Here is a 15,132-nt window from a genome sequence, read left to right on the forward strand (position 1 = left end):
GTCTCAAAAAAAAAAAAAAAAGAAATAACAAAGTACTAGTATCAAAAGTTACCACTATCAAAAAAATCAAAGAAACCTGAGCTAAATAAATACTTTAAGTGATTACTTACTGAAAAACTTATCAGAAAATATTATCCTATAAAATACAAAGTAATTATACTTGCTCCTCCATAGTAGGTAAATGTTTTATTTGTTATCCTGCCTCTTTCCAAGATTTTGTCTCTGACTTCCTACAGTTTGCATATGATATGTCCAGGTGTAGATTTTTTGATGCTTATACTACTAGTTGTTCATATTCATAGAGTTTCCTGGATCTGTAGTTTGGTGTCTGTCATTAATTTTGGAAGATTCTTGGCATTTCATTATGTCAAATGTCATTTCTATTCTGTTCTTTTTTTTTTCCCAAACATACATTATATACTTTTTGAAATTGCCTTATACATTTTTGTCATTCTGTTTTGTTCTTTGCATTTGATTTTCAGAAATTCCCACTTACATTTCTTTATTTTCACTGATTCTACTCTTATTTATGTCCAGTCTACAGACAAGGCCATCAAAGACATTTTTTATTTCAGTTACAATGTTTTAAATTTCTATCATTTGCTTTTAACATACTTTTTAAAGTAAGACCTTGTCCTTGGGCCTTCAAAGTGTTTTGTAGCTTTCTCTCTCCCTTTTATGTAAAACTGGAAAATGCTGAAGTCAGGAAAATGATTTTTCCCTTAGGTGAAATAAAGCTCTGGTAGGTTCTTTTTTTTTGCCTGGAAAATTAGCCTTTTTCATGGAAAACATTCTAGGCCTATTTCAATTACTTTCTCTCTTACTCTGTCCAGAGACATGAGATGACTTTTATAGATTTTCACCAAGAGACCTGATGTGGTCCCTGTACATAAAAACCATGAAAGTTCTCCCATGTCCTCTTCCACTGAGGATTGCAGCCCAGGAATTTCCCACTCATGCTGTTTCACAATGAACCCGCAGAAACTCCTCACAACTTGCATTTAATGTTTGTACCAATTTATGGTTCTAGTGGCTTACACTATAGGTAAATTAGCTGTGACTCTGTGAGTTGACCTGTATCTTCCGATTTCAGGCAGTGCCTTGCTTTGCAAGCTGAGTTCTAAGAGATAGCCAAGAAAAATTGCTTTTCGGTTTGTTCAACTTTCTGTTTGTTCTAAGGATGGGAGTGATAAACTTCTACCCCCTTTTAGTGCTGGAGATGAATCTAGAAGTCTGTACAATCTTTTTTCACACAGCATTTCCAAATCCAGGACTTCGTCTTTAAAACATGAATGAAGGATTATACAAAACTGCCCAAAAGTGTATGTAGAGAATTCCATTGAGGTATTATTTCAGATAGAAATACACACACACACACAAAGCTAAAGACCAAGAGATGAATGTGAAGTGGCTGATAAATACAAGTATACTGTATATCTGTTAGCATCAATTTTGTGTGTTAAGGTTTATGTTATATCATCAATGTTTTTAAAGAGCATTTATGTTTACTGCCATATAATTTGCCTGAAAAATATATGAGAGGTCAGAAAAAGAAAAATGGGAAGGACATTTTTTTCTTTATTATAAAATAGATTTAGAGAGTATAGAGCAGTTATACTTAGACATATACGCATTGGGGAAGACGGGTTCTAGTATAGCCGTTACCAGAATCATGTACATTGTACTCATGAAGTAATTTCTCATCTTTTCCCACCTGCCATATCCTTCTGAATCTCCATTGTCTATTATTCCACTCTCCATGTCCATGTGTACACAGTATCTCCCACTTAGAAATGAGAACATGCAGCATTTGACTTTCTGTTTCTGTGCTTTTTCACATGGTAATGGCCTCAAGTTTCATTCATGTTACTTCAAAAGACATAATTTCATTCTTTGTTATGGCTGTATAGTATTCCATTGTATATATACACACACAATACGTATGTGTATACACACACATATATACACACACACACACATATATATGTATGTGCACACATTCTTTTTTATGTCTGAATTGTATTCCATGGTATAGATACACACATACATATATATATATATATATATACACACACACACATATATATACACACACACATATGTATATAACACATTTTGCATATATATAACATATTTATGTTTGTGTATGTATATGTTTTATGTGTAGAACATATTTTGTATATATTATATATATATATATATGTGTGTGTATATATATATCTATATATATAAAAATAAAATATTTTCCTTATCCAACCACCTGTTGATGGGCACTTAGGTTGATTCCATAACTTTGCTATTACAAATAGTGTTGTTATATTTATATGAATGCAGGTATTTCTTTGAAAGAATAAATTTTTATTTTCTTTGTAGATATCCAGTAGCGGAATTGCCACTGAATGGAATTTTTTCATCTTTTATGCTTTTCTGTTTCACTAGTTTGTTTAGTATTAAACCTGATTTGTTTTTGCAATTAGCAAAATGAGGTAATTAAAAATTATAGTGTGGAATTCAGGCAGATTGAATTAGAATTAATTGAGGCCATATATTTATCATTCTTGTTTGCAAAATTATGCTTCTGTAATAACAATTTAGAGCTCTCAATGGAGATGTCTGTTTATTTTCTTAAATAAATGATTGGTACAAGAATAAGAAGGTACATTAACTATATTCTTTATTTACAATGAGTTGAAATTTTTAAATAAGAGGTAAATAAAATTTTAGTTAAGTTTTGGCTTTTATTATTTATTTAATTTTAATTTTAATTTTTTTGGATGTAGGATAATGCTCTGTTGCCCAGGCTGAAGCACAGAATGTGATCAAAACTCCTTAAAGCCTCAAATTCCGGGGCTCAAGCAATTCTCCTGTTTAGCTTCCCAAGTAGCTGGGCCTATAGATGTGAACCACCCTACCCAGATAATTTGTTTTATTTTAGTAGGGATGAGGTCTCCCTATGTTGCCCAGTCTTGTATCAAACTCAAGGCTTCAAGTGATACTCGTACTTTGGCCTTCCAATGTATTGGGCTTATAACTGTAAGTCACCATGCTCGCCATTTTTTCCTTTTTTCTTTTTTGATTCAAGGTTTTATTACGTTGCCCAGGCTAGAGCTCAGTGGCTATTCACAGGTGTAATCACAGAGCAGCCTGGAATTTCTGGTCTCAAGTAATCCTACTATCTCAGCTCTCTAAATAGCTAAGACTATAGGCATGTTCCTCTATGCCTGGCTATAGTTAAGCTGTTTTAAAAACCAAAGTCAGTTGAACTTTCTAATCAATCTTTCTCCATTTGTAGAACTTATAATATTTATTTAAGGTTTTATACTTTTTCATTCTATATATCATCATTACCATCATTATAAGCTTTTATATTTTATTTTCTAAAATCATGACAGTTTAAACAATAGGACCATTTTTCCAAAATAGTACATATGTAGTTCATATAACCATAATATTAGTAAATTGCTCACCATGGTAACTAGTTTTGAAATGTCACTTAATAAACTGCAAATGATATTATTTTTAAAATGGCCACAATAATCAAGGGATCTAGCTATCTTTTCTCTTTAATTGAGGTAAGTATTGGAGACCTCAGTAGTTTTTTGTTTCATTTATTCCTTGTTTTTCTGCATTTGTGCAAAACAAAGATAAAATAGGGTCTCAAAATATTTCAAAAATCCAACCATGTATAAGCTTTACTTATATATTTTCAATTCAAAAGGCAGAAACCCTTTCACAAAAATTCAGTGTTTATATATTCTATGAACATATTTATGCAAATATTTGCAAAGCATGGGCATTAGGAAATAATTTAGCATTAGTAAACTCTTCATGAGGCATATTACAAATCACTGTATTCATTTTTAGAGCATTAGTACAAGACTGATTAAAGCGAGGAAATTTTTTCTAGTGGCCTGAAGGAGTGAAAGGTTAATGGCTTAATGAAGTCTTACAAAATAAACAGTAAGACTTTTGCCATCTTTCAACCCATTGGTGGTAAATTAACAGGTAATAAAGTTTGCATTTAATATACATTCATATATCAATAAAGTATAGTAAGAGATTGTTTTAGCTGATGGCATGCGTTACTTGAACTATATGATTTCTCTGCAACCATACAAGCAAAAGAATATTGGACAGGCAGAAATTAATATTGTTATACCATGACTCTCTACATAGTCATTTCATGATACAAGCTGGTATTTCCCACCACATGAGGTAAAGTTAAGAATATGTGACAAAGGCATAGGAGAGGTAACCCGAGGTTAAGAGGAAGGAGAGATCCAAAGACCAATAAAGTCATTAGTTCAAGGACATATGCTGATGAAACTGAAGGCTCAAACACCAACAAGTTTGAGCTTGAACTTCATATCATAAAAATTCTACTGGATACAGCAAAAGCTAAGATCTAAGGTGTCAAAGTTTAGCCAGGGAAGTAAGGGGTTGAGATATATAGGTATTTGAAGTTTATAAAGATAAATGGGCAAAAAATTAAGCTCTTTGGGATGTTTGGGGAGAGCTAGGTTAGTAAAGATTCTTAGATAGGTATTTTTTTAAGGAAATCCTAGCATGAATATTTATATAATTGTAGAAATTGCTAATTTGAGCCTGAAGAATACTAAACTACAAAAAGTTGGGGCCATTCTTAAACTCCACGTTAAATGAAGAACATATGGGATGGGATGGAGTAGGATGCCTTGGTTAATTCAAAGGAATTAAAGAGCATCATGCCATACTTTGTATCTGGCTACATGATTTCCTTACAGGATGTCATTGTGGGGGACTCTGGATGACCATAGATGAATCCCACAAGCAGATTTCAGTATTGATGTGCATAGTGAAATTCATAAATTTAACATAAGGTGTAATATGTCCTACAGCAGAAATTTTTGTTGTAATAATGGAAGGTTACTATTTTTGCTTACCAGTGTAATCAGTCAGCAGCCATCAACATTGAGATAAGACCCTCCACAAGTAAAAAATTTACAGTTTGCTAAAGGCTGATATGATTTTTCAGCAATAAAATATTTTTAAATTAATATATGTACATTTTTCAAAATAACACTGTCAGCATAACTACAGTAGATTACAGTATAGTATAAACATAACTTTTATATGCATTAGATAAACAAAAAATTCTGTGTTTTGCTTTATTGTGATACTTGATGTATTGTGATGGTCTGGAACTGACTCTGCAATATCTCTGAAGTATGGCTTTGTTAGAATGTTAACTTACATAACAGAGTAACAGTTGTTGTAAAAGAAATCATTTATTTTATTTACAAGTAGAGGTGGTAAAGATATATAGTCAAAGCTAAAGAAGTGAAAACATGTAAATATTTAGGAATATAAACTGATGATTTGCTTTCTATAATTAAATCAAAATAATATGTAGAATAATCCCCCATTAATTAGTGTTTTTTCTTATGTTTTTGAAAATGAACTATTTCGTTTCACTAGCATTGGTGTCTAAGAGCTGTATTTGTAAAATAGATTTTGTATTTAGAAGCAGCTTAGAAATTATTATGCCCAGTCTTTCATATAGGAGAGACTTCTACAGAATCCCAGAAGTATGTCTTTATGAGTGTGTGGGGGAGGGGGAGCAGGAAGTAGAACGAAGGAAGGAGCTGTCATTCCATCTCTTTCTTAATAACAGAAACTTCAATGCTTCAAATAAAAACCAATTACAATCTTCAGTCATATAATTGCAAAAAGTTCTTTCTCATAATGAACAAAAAATTGTTTTGCTGGAAGTTATAACCACTGGCCCTAATTCTGCCCTTTGGAGTTAAGAAAACAATCTAATCTCTCTTCCATATGGTTCTAATAAAAGTATTTATTAAAAAGTGCAAAATTTTTATTTTCTTGTGCTGTAAGGGAATAGAGAGAAAAGAGCCCGAGGGAATTCTTTTTTGTTTGCCTGAATGCCAACACAAACTGCTTTTAAAAAAATCTGTGCTATAACGTGGTCAGGGATCAACGTAACGAATACTGGTGCTGTAAAAGTGACTAGTACACAGGAAACACAAAATCAAGTGCAGGGAAAATCATCAGGGGAATTCAGACTAAAAGGAATTCTGGCTACTGAAGAAAATACAGTTCTTCAGAGGATTCACGCAAAATTCATTTTACCTTTTTCAGAGACAGAAAATCAGGGAAAGTTCGTCAGAGCGAGTTTAGAAAAAAATCACTGAAACCAAATAACATTTATTGAAATATCCAAGTGTATATATGTATCACTTGGGTTATAAGCAATATTTAAAATATGTTATTTGTAGTACCACAAACCTGTAGCAAAACTAAAGAAAACAAGACAAAAATATATATGTATGAAACATTTAGATGTGTTAATATTAACCTTTTGCCATATTTGTTTTATATCGGTGTATATTATAGAATACAATATTAAGAATAAGGTTTACCAGTGTGTTTTACCCTAATTCTATTTCACTTACTTTCCCCAAACATAATCACTGCTTTGAAGTAAGTTACATATTATTTCCAATAATATTATTATATTTTTATTTATATATTTATGTATTCATAAAAAATATGTTATTTTTTGTATTTTATAACGAATTGAGCAGTATCAAATTAATTTTCCTCATTGAATATTCTGTTTGTATGGCATGCATATTGATATATTTAATTTTACTATTACAGAAAATTATAATGAAATTATTTATTCATTTTCTTCTTGATGGATAGGTACCTCCAAATTATTCTCACTACAGATATAGTTACAATAAAAATTGTACAGATTATGAAATCATGTTAGTCAATACATTTGTCCCTACAGAAATCTCTTTATTAGAGCATTTATTTTAGTTTTTACACTATTTAGTATGTATTATTCAAGCTATAGTTATATTTTAATTTAGCCAGAAATCATTATAATTTAATATTTTTGTATAATTCTGTATACAATTATAAAAATTTCTATTTGGGAAAAACAAATCTTTGACAATCCTTATTATCCTTGTTTTGTGGTTATAAAATGGTAGTAGGTTATTAATCGTCACATGTCTTTTGCATGGAATCTTCTATTTTGGGCATACTAAATTATCAACTTCACTGTATTCTACTTAATCTAGGCCTTGAGCAGACAACTGAATGGGTTTAATGTGATTCACTCTGAATCACTTGTAAGTTCGTACTTACTGGCTTCTCTGGCTCTGTACAAATAGACTGAGGTGGATTGCAGGGAAGTCCGGTCTTGTAGTTGAAGGGGCAGACGTAGAATAATCTTTGCAGTCAGATATTTTGTAGTTCAAATTAGGGTTCCAGCAATTAATAGTTTGTGCCCTTGGAGAAATCATTTAACCTCCAAACCTCAGTTTCCTATTCTATGAGCTGGAAATCATGATTTCAAGTTTAGCCCAGTGGTAAATGATGATAGATAATATACATTGAATGTTTACTTTTTCCAAGCAGGACAGTATGTTATTTCAATAAATATAAATATTTAATGCTTTCATAACATTATGAAGTAATTGTTTCTAAAATTCTTTTGAACAGATAAGGAAATAGAAACAAATTAAATTGTGGGAAGTTACAAAGCTACTATATGGCAGAGGTGGGATATGACCCAAGACATTCTGGATCTATGGCCATCAGTCTTTATCTATTGAAATAGTGTGTCTCTTAACTTGCATCATATATTTGTCCTCTAAATAAAAATGAATTGTTTACAGCCTACCTATACTCAAAAACCTCCGAAGTAGAGGTCCACGAAATAAGTTTTAGTTATTCAAATAATAGTGGAAAAAAATATTACTTTAGGGATCTTAAACCAGGTATATTAGCCTGAAAATTTTCCTATTTCACAAAAGGCTTTGAAAAATTGTCTTAGCATTTTGGGTCTCAAATTTCCTCATTTATAAAATATAGAAGTGAAAAAGTTGTACTTTCAAGCCATCTTAAAAATGTCTATTAAAGTCGTATATATTTTCATTAAACTATATACTTAATTTATGATCTTTCTGCTGTGTTTTTATAAACTCATAATTTACAAATGTCATACACAGGCAACAAAAGCCAACATTTTAATATTTTTTTTAAAACTGACTGTCTTACAACTCTTATGTGACACATAGGAGACATTCAATTTTCTTCTAAATACAATAATTAGACTTTATGAACAAATTGCATTTCTAAACAGGTCTTTATACCAACATGGTTTTTTTTTAATTAAACACAACTTTATTTATTCATATCTTGCATCGTGAAATTCTAAAAATCTCTTGGTTGTTTCTTCACAGGAAAACATAGAAATGTCTTTTTTCCAGTGATTGGTGTTTAAATCTTATAGCTGAATTTCAATGTTCTTTTTGTTTTATAATTTAATTGTAGTGACAACATTAATATGACATTTTAAATAACTTTGGAGAATACAAGTATCAATATAAACTGCATGAGATTTTATCATTGCTGAGACTGGTTCTATAAGCTTCCTAAAATAAACCAGGGAAGAAGGGAGGCAGAGACATGAAAATAGTATTCCATGGTGTATATGTGCCACATTTTCTTTATCCAGTCTATCATTGATGGATATTTGGGATGGTCCCAGGTCTTTGTTATTGTAAACAGTGCCACAGTGAACGTACATGTGCATGTGTCTTTACAACAGAACAATTTATAATTCTTTAGATATATATACCCAGTCACGGGATTGTTGGGTCAAATGGTATTTCCATGTCTAGGTCCTTGAGGAATTGTCACATTGTCTTCCACAATGGTTGCACTAATTTAACCTCCCACCAACAGTGTAGAAGTGTTCCTATTTCTCCACATCCTCTCCTGCATCTTTTGTCTCCAGATTTTTTAATGATCGCCATTCTAACTGGTGTGAGATGGTATCTCAATGTAGTTTTAATTTGCATTTCTCTAATGACCAGTGATGATGAGCATTTTTTCATGTTTGTTGGCCTCATAGATGTCTTCTTTTGTAAAGTGTCTGTCCAACACCAATATTTTTTTAATATTTTTAAAAAATACGCATGTTGGTGAAGAATGTGAGATCAGTTACAGATTTTCCATATTATGATGCTTACTGTGAAGAACTTTGTTAACCTTCTTACTGCTCCTGATTTGACAAATTCATTGGCAATGAAGTGCAGAAATCCAAGAAAGATAACAACCTCAGTATTTTGGCCTGAAATTTCACGTTCAGACGTACATACTTGATGCTCATATATGGTCTCTTGGATGCCCACACATGAATGCCATCTGTTATGTTGATATCATGTTAAACAAAATGGATTTACATTTTGGCAGTTTACACAGCACCAAGAATAACATTTTTGAAACAGGCATTAAGCCCATTTCAAAGGCTGAAGCTATTCTTTTTTAACTAGAATGTATCTGCAGATTCTGGAAAAATGATTTCTTAGAGTTGGGAAAAAAGAAAGATGTGATATACAGCATGATTTGCTTGCCAAAACAAGTTATAAATATGCATAAAAGTATTAAAATTATATAAAATTTCAAATGGCAGAGCATAATAAATCAAACAAAAGAGTGCAACCCACCCTAAACCAGGAAGAAGTTGAATTCCTGAATAGACCAATAACAAGATCTGAAGTTGAGGCAGCAATTAATAGCCTACCAACCAAAAAAATTCCAGGGCCAGACGGGTTCTCAGCCAAATTCCACCAGAGGTACAAAGAGGAGCTGGTACCATTCCTTCTGAAACTATTCCAAACAAAAAGAGGGAATCCTCCCTAACTCATTTTATGAGACTAACATCATCCTATACCAAAAAATGGCAGAGAAGCAACTAAAAAAGAAAATTTCAGGCCAATATCTATGATGAACATTGATGCAAAAATCTTCAATAAAATACTGGCAAACTGAATCCAAAAGCACATCAAAAAGCTTATCTATCACGATCAAGTTGGCTTCATCCCAGGGATGCAAGGCTGGTTCAACATCTGCAAATCTATAAATGTAATCCATCACATAAACAGAACCAAAGACAAAAAACACATGATTCTCTCAAAGATGCAGAGAAGGCCTTTGACAAAATTCAAGAGCCCTTTATGCTAAAAACTCTCAATAAATTAGGCATTAATTGATCATATCTCAAAATAATAGGAGTTATTTATGACAAACCAGAGCCAATATCATACTGAATGGGCAAAAACTAGAAGCATTCCCTTTGAAAACTGGTAAAGACAAGGATGCCCTCTCTTACCACTCGTATTCAACATAGTTTTGGAAGTTCTGGCTAGGGCCATTAGGCAAGAGAAATAAATAAAGTGTATTCAAATAGAAAGAGAGGATGTCAAATTGTCCCTGTTTGTAGATGACGTGACTGCATATTTAGAAAACCCCATTGTCTCAGCCCAAAATCTCCTTAAGCTGATAAACAACTTCAGCAAAGTCTCAGGATACAAAATCAATGTGCAAAAATTGCATGCATTCCTATCCAACAGTAATAGACAAACAGAGAGCCAAATCATGAGTGAACTCCCATTCGTTCACAATTGTTTCAAAGAGAACAAAATACCTAGAAATACAACTAACAAGGGACATGAAGGACCTCTTCAAGGAGAATTACAAACCACTGCTGAAGGAAATAAGAGAGGACACAAGCAGATGGAAAAACATTCCATGCTCACGTTTAGGAAGAATCAATATCGTAAAAATGGCCATACTGCCCAAAGTAATTTATACATTCAATGCTATTCCCATTGAACTACCAATGACTTTGTTCCTAGAACTAGGAAAAAAACACCATCAACTTCATATAGAGCCAAAAAAGAGCCTGCTTGGCAAGATAATCCTAAGGAAAAAAAAGAAAAAAAAAAAAAAAAACAGCTGGAGGCATCACGCTACCTGACTTCAAACTATATTCCAAGGCTACAGTAATCAAAACAGCATGGTACTGGTACCAAAACAGACATATAGACCAATGGAACAGAACAGAAGCCTCAGAAAGAATGCCATACAACTACAACCATCTGACTGTTGACAAAGCCTGACAAAAATAGGCAATGGAGAAAGGATTCCCTGTTTAATAAATGTTGTTGTGAAACCTGGCTAGCCAAATGCAGAAAGCTGAAAGTGGATCCCTTCCTTACACCTTTTAAAAAAATTATCTCTAGATGGATTAAAGATTTAAACACAATGCCAAACACCATAAAAACTCTAGAAGAAGACCTAGGCAATGCCATTCAGGACATAGGCTTGGGCAACGACTTCATGACTAAAACACCAAAAGCAATAAATAGCAACAAATGCCAAAATAGAAAAATGGGATCTAACTAAACAAGAGCTTCTTCACAGCAAAAGAAGCTATCAGCAGAGTGGATCGGCAACCAACACAATGGGAAAAACTGTCTGCAATCTACCCATCTGACAAAGGGCTAATATCAAGAATCTACAGAGATCTTAAACCAATTTACAAGAAAAAAACAACCCCATCAAAGAGTGGGCAAAGGATATGAACAGACACTTTTCAAAAGAAAACATTTATGCAGCCAATAAACATGAAAAAAAACTCATCACTGGCCATTAGAGAAATGCAAATCAAAACCACATAGAGATATATCTCACACCAGTTAGAATGGCAATCATTAAAAAATCAGGAGACAACAGATGCTGGAGAGGATGTGAAGAAATAGGAACGCTTTTACACTGTTGGTGGGAGTGTAAATTAGTTCAGCCATTGTGGAAGACAGTGTGGTGATTCCTCAAGGATCTAGAACTAGAAATACCATTTGACCCAGCAATCTCATTACTGGGTATACACCCAAAGGATTATAAATCATTCTATTATAAAGACACATGCACATGTATGTTTATTGCAGCACTTTTCACAATAGCAAAGACTTGGAACCAACCCAAATGCCCATCAAGGATAAACTGGATAAAGAACATGTGGTACATATATACCATGGAATACTACACAGCCATAAAAAAGGATGAGTGCATGTCCTTTGCAGGGATGTGGATGAAACTGGAAACCATCATTCTCAGCAAACTGAGACACAAGAACAGAAAACCAAACACCCATTATTCTCACTCATAAGTGGGTGTTGAAAAATGAGAACACAGGGAGGGAAACATCACACACTGGGGCCTGGGGGTGGGGGAACAGAGGAGGAATAGCAGGGGGTGGGGGGATTGGAGAGGAGTAGCATTAGGGGAAATACCTAATGTAGATGCTTGGGTGATGGATGCAGCAAACCACCACCATGGCACTGATATACATACCTATGTAACAAACCTACATGATCTGCACATGTACCCCAGAGCTTAAAGTATATTAAAATAAAAATAAAAAAACAGTGCAACCTGGTGGTTCTCTAAAAATGGGACATCTACTTAAAAAACAAAAGCAAGTTAAGTTAAAATAATAAAGTAAAATTAAGTAGAAAAAAATAAAAATTTAAAACAAGAATCACATTTTAAACTTTATTAAAACACTGCACTTTAACAATATATTTACATTAATTTATTTCTAGAACTCACTTTTCCATGATTAGTTGGAATCAACAGGTAAATCATTACCATAAGAGGTTCCACATTGAATTCCTTTTTTTTGAAGTAAGTAGGAAATGCCATTGCTCCAGGGAGAAAATAAGGTTATCCAACATATCCATGAGAATGTTGATAACATATTTTTAACCATATTTGGTAACAAGTCAGAAGCCACATTTAATGATTCTAGAATATAATAGGAAAATTTGAAAATTAGTTTATATTATTACCACATGCTTATGATATCTGAACTTTTTTTGGTTGGTTTTTAGTTTTATTTACAAATATTCAGCTACTAAAAGGAAGAGTGAATATATTTAACTGATTACTAACAGGTTATAGAAAACACAGTGTTTCTTGTGACTGAAATATTTGGAAAACTTTAACAAACTGTAAATTAGTTTGGTTTTCTTTTTAATGTCATATGGTCAAAATCAATTAAACTTTAATGTGTTTTCCTATGTAACCATTTTGGAATATATAATCAGCTTTATTAAATAGATATCAATATAATCATTGCAATGGTAGAGTCATAAGAAAGTAGATCCCACCACCTTTCTTTTTCAGATATCTGTGTTTATAGACTCTACTCAAATATTTCACTTCACACATATAATTTTAATGTCAACTTGACCATTACGATGCCATTCAGAAATATTTTAATAACTATTGTGAAGTCTTAGCATACATGTATGTGTGTAGGAAAAATTTCATCAAAAACTATACTCAGACCTCTTTAAATGCTTTAAGATGTTAAGAAGGGCAAAAGGTTTGTTGGTTATATTATTTCAAACTGGATATATTAAAATATACATATCTATTTACATATATACATATGTGTATAGGTAGGTAGATAGATAAATAGATGGATATAATTTTGGCTCATTCCTCATTGCTTTCTATAAATCTAAGTTAATCTCACCTGTGGAACTTATGATAGAATCAGAAATGCGTAAAACTCATTTCACTCTGTATCAGTAGTTCACTAATTATTGTCTCCAGGCTAGCAACCTCAGCATTTTGTAGGAACTAATTAGAAATGCAAATTCATAGGACCTCAAGAAGGAGGTCCAGCCACACATTTACAACATTTGCAACATCTTCCTGAGGACATGTAGTACATGGTCATTCCCTCACCAAGTATGACTGCCTGGTTCTGTTTTCATTTAAAACACCTCAGTTAGCCAAAGGGAGTAAATTTTGCCCATCAGCTGAATCATACTTTCACATCAGCAGCACACCACTTCTCTGTGCCAAAACTTCTGAATTTGTCTGTTCTCTATCATGTATAAAAGAATACCTGAAATTGGGTTATTTATAGAAAATAAATTTATTTCTTACAGTTCCAGAGGCTGAGAAGTCCAGGGCTTAAGGGCTACATCTAGTGACAGACTTCTTGCTGGTGGGGACTCTCTACACAGTCCCAAGGTGGTAGACTGAGGTACAGAAGAGGTACTGAAAGAAACAAGTTAGCTGATCAGGCAGCCAAGTCAGTGGCATGAAAGCTTCGAGATCTTAACACATTCAAAGCCCTTCTAATTTGGGAAGACTCCATAAGAGAAATTAAGTCTCAGTACTTCCCTTCAGAGGACTGAATAGCTGAGGCAGTACCATGCTATGTGTGTGGTTTTGCCAGAGGGATTTTTGAAGGCAAAAAGGTATTGAGAGTCAAGGTGTAATGGTATGGAGAAAAAGGCATCCTTTAGATCTAGGACCATGAACAATTTAGTTAACTCAGTTATTAGAGTTAGCAAGATATAGGGATGAGAGAACACTGGATAAATTCAGACTATGGCCTCATTAATTAGGTGGAGATCCTGTACTAGTCTCCATTCCCCATTGGACTTTTGCACTCCAAATATTGGGGTGTTGCATGGGCTATTACAGGGTTTGAAGCAGCCCTGTATTTTCAAGTTATTAATAATGGCTTCTAGTACATTCCTAGCTTCTGGCATTAAGAAAAATTTTCTCTGATTAGGAAAAGAAGTGGGATCCTTCTTTTGGTCGAAATATTCTTCTTGAGTTGCCCACACATCTGAATTGATATTGTTTCTAGCAGGGAGAAACAAAGAGTTTGTCCCGATGCTATAAGGATGCTGGCCCCTATGCCAGTTAAAACGTCTCCACCTAATAAAGAAGTGGGACTTTCAGGCATGATTAAGAAGACATGTGTAAATGAGAGCTTCCCCCATCTACAACTAAGGGGGTTGAAAGAAATATCAGGTTAGAAACTTTACTGAGAACCCATCTACATAATAAAAGATTAAGATGGGGGTGGCCAGCTTTTCACACCCTATGTAAATGGCACATCTGGTCCAACCCATCTTTTGTACCCTACATAAATTAGACAACCCCTACCCAACCTCATCTATAAAACCTGCTGCATTTTACGGTGAGAGTGGAAACCAATTTGGGATCCCTCTTTCTGCAGCTGACAGAGCTATTCTCTTTCTTTTGCCTGTTAAATTTCTGCTTTTAAGCTCACTATTTGTGTGTCCTAGTTTTCCGTGGCCATGAGTCAGCAAGTCTCAGGTATTTACCCCAGACAATAATGCCCATATGGGATCCAAGGTAGATTCCTTGGAAGGGTGAGTATATGATTAAATCCCAACCTTTTCTTTTATTTTGAGGACTCTTGTCCTCCATTTA

Source organism: Cebus imitator, unplaced genomic scaffold (assembly GCF_001604975.1).
Source record: "Cebus imitator isolate Cc_AM_T3 unplaced genomic scaffold, Cebus_imitator-1.0 Scaffold176, whole genome shotgun sequence".
Classification (NCBI taxonomy): Eukaryota; Metazoa; Chordata; class Mammalia; order Primates; family Cebidae; genus Cebus; species Cebus imitator.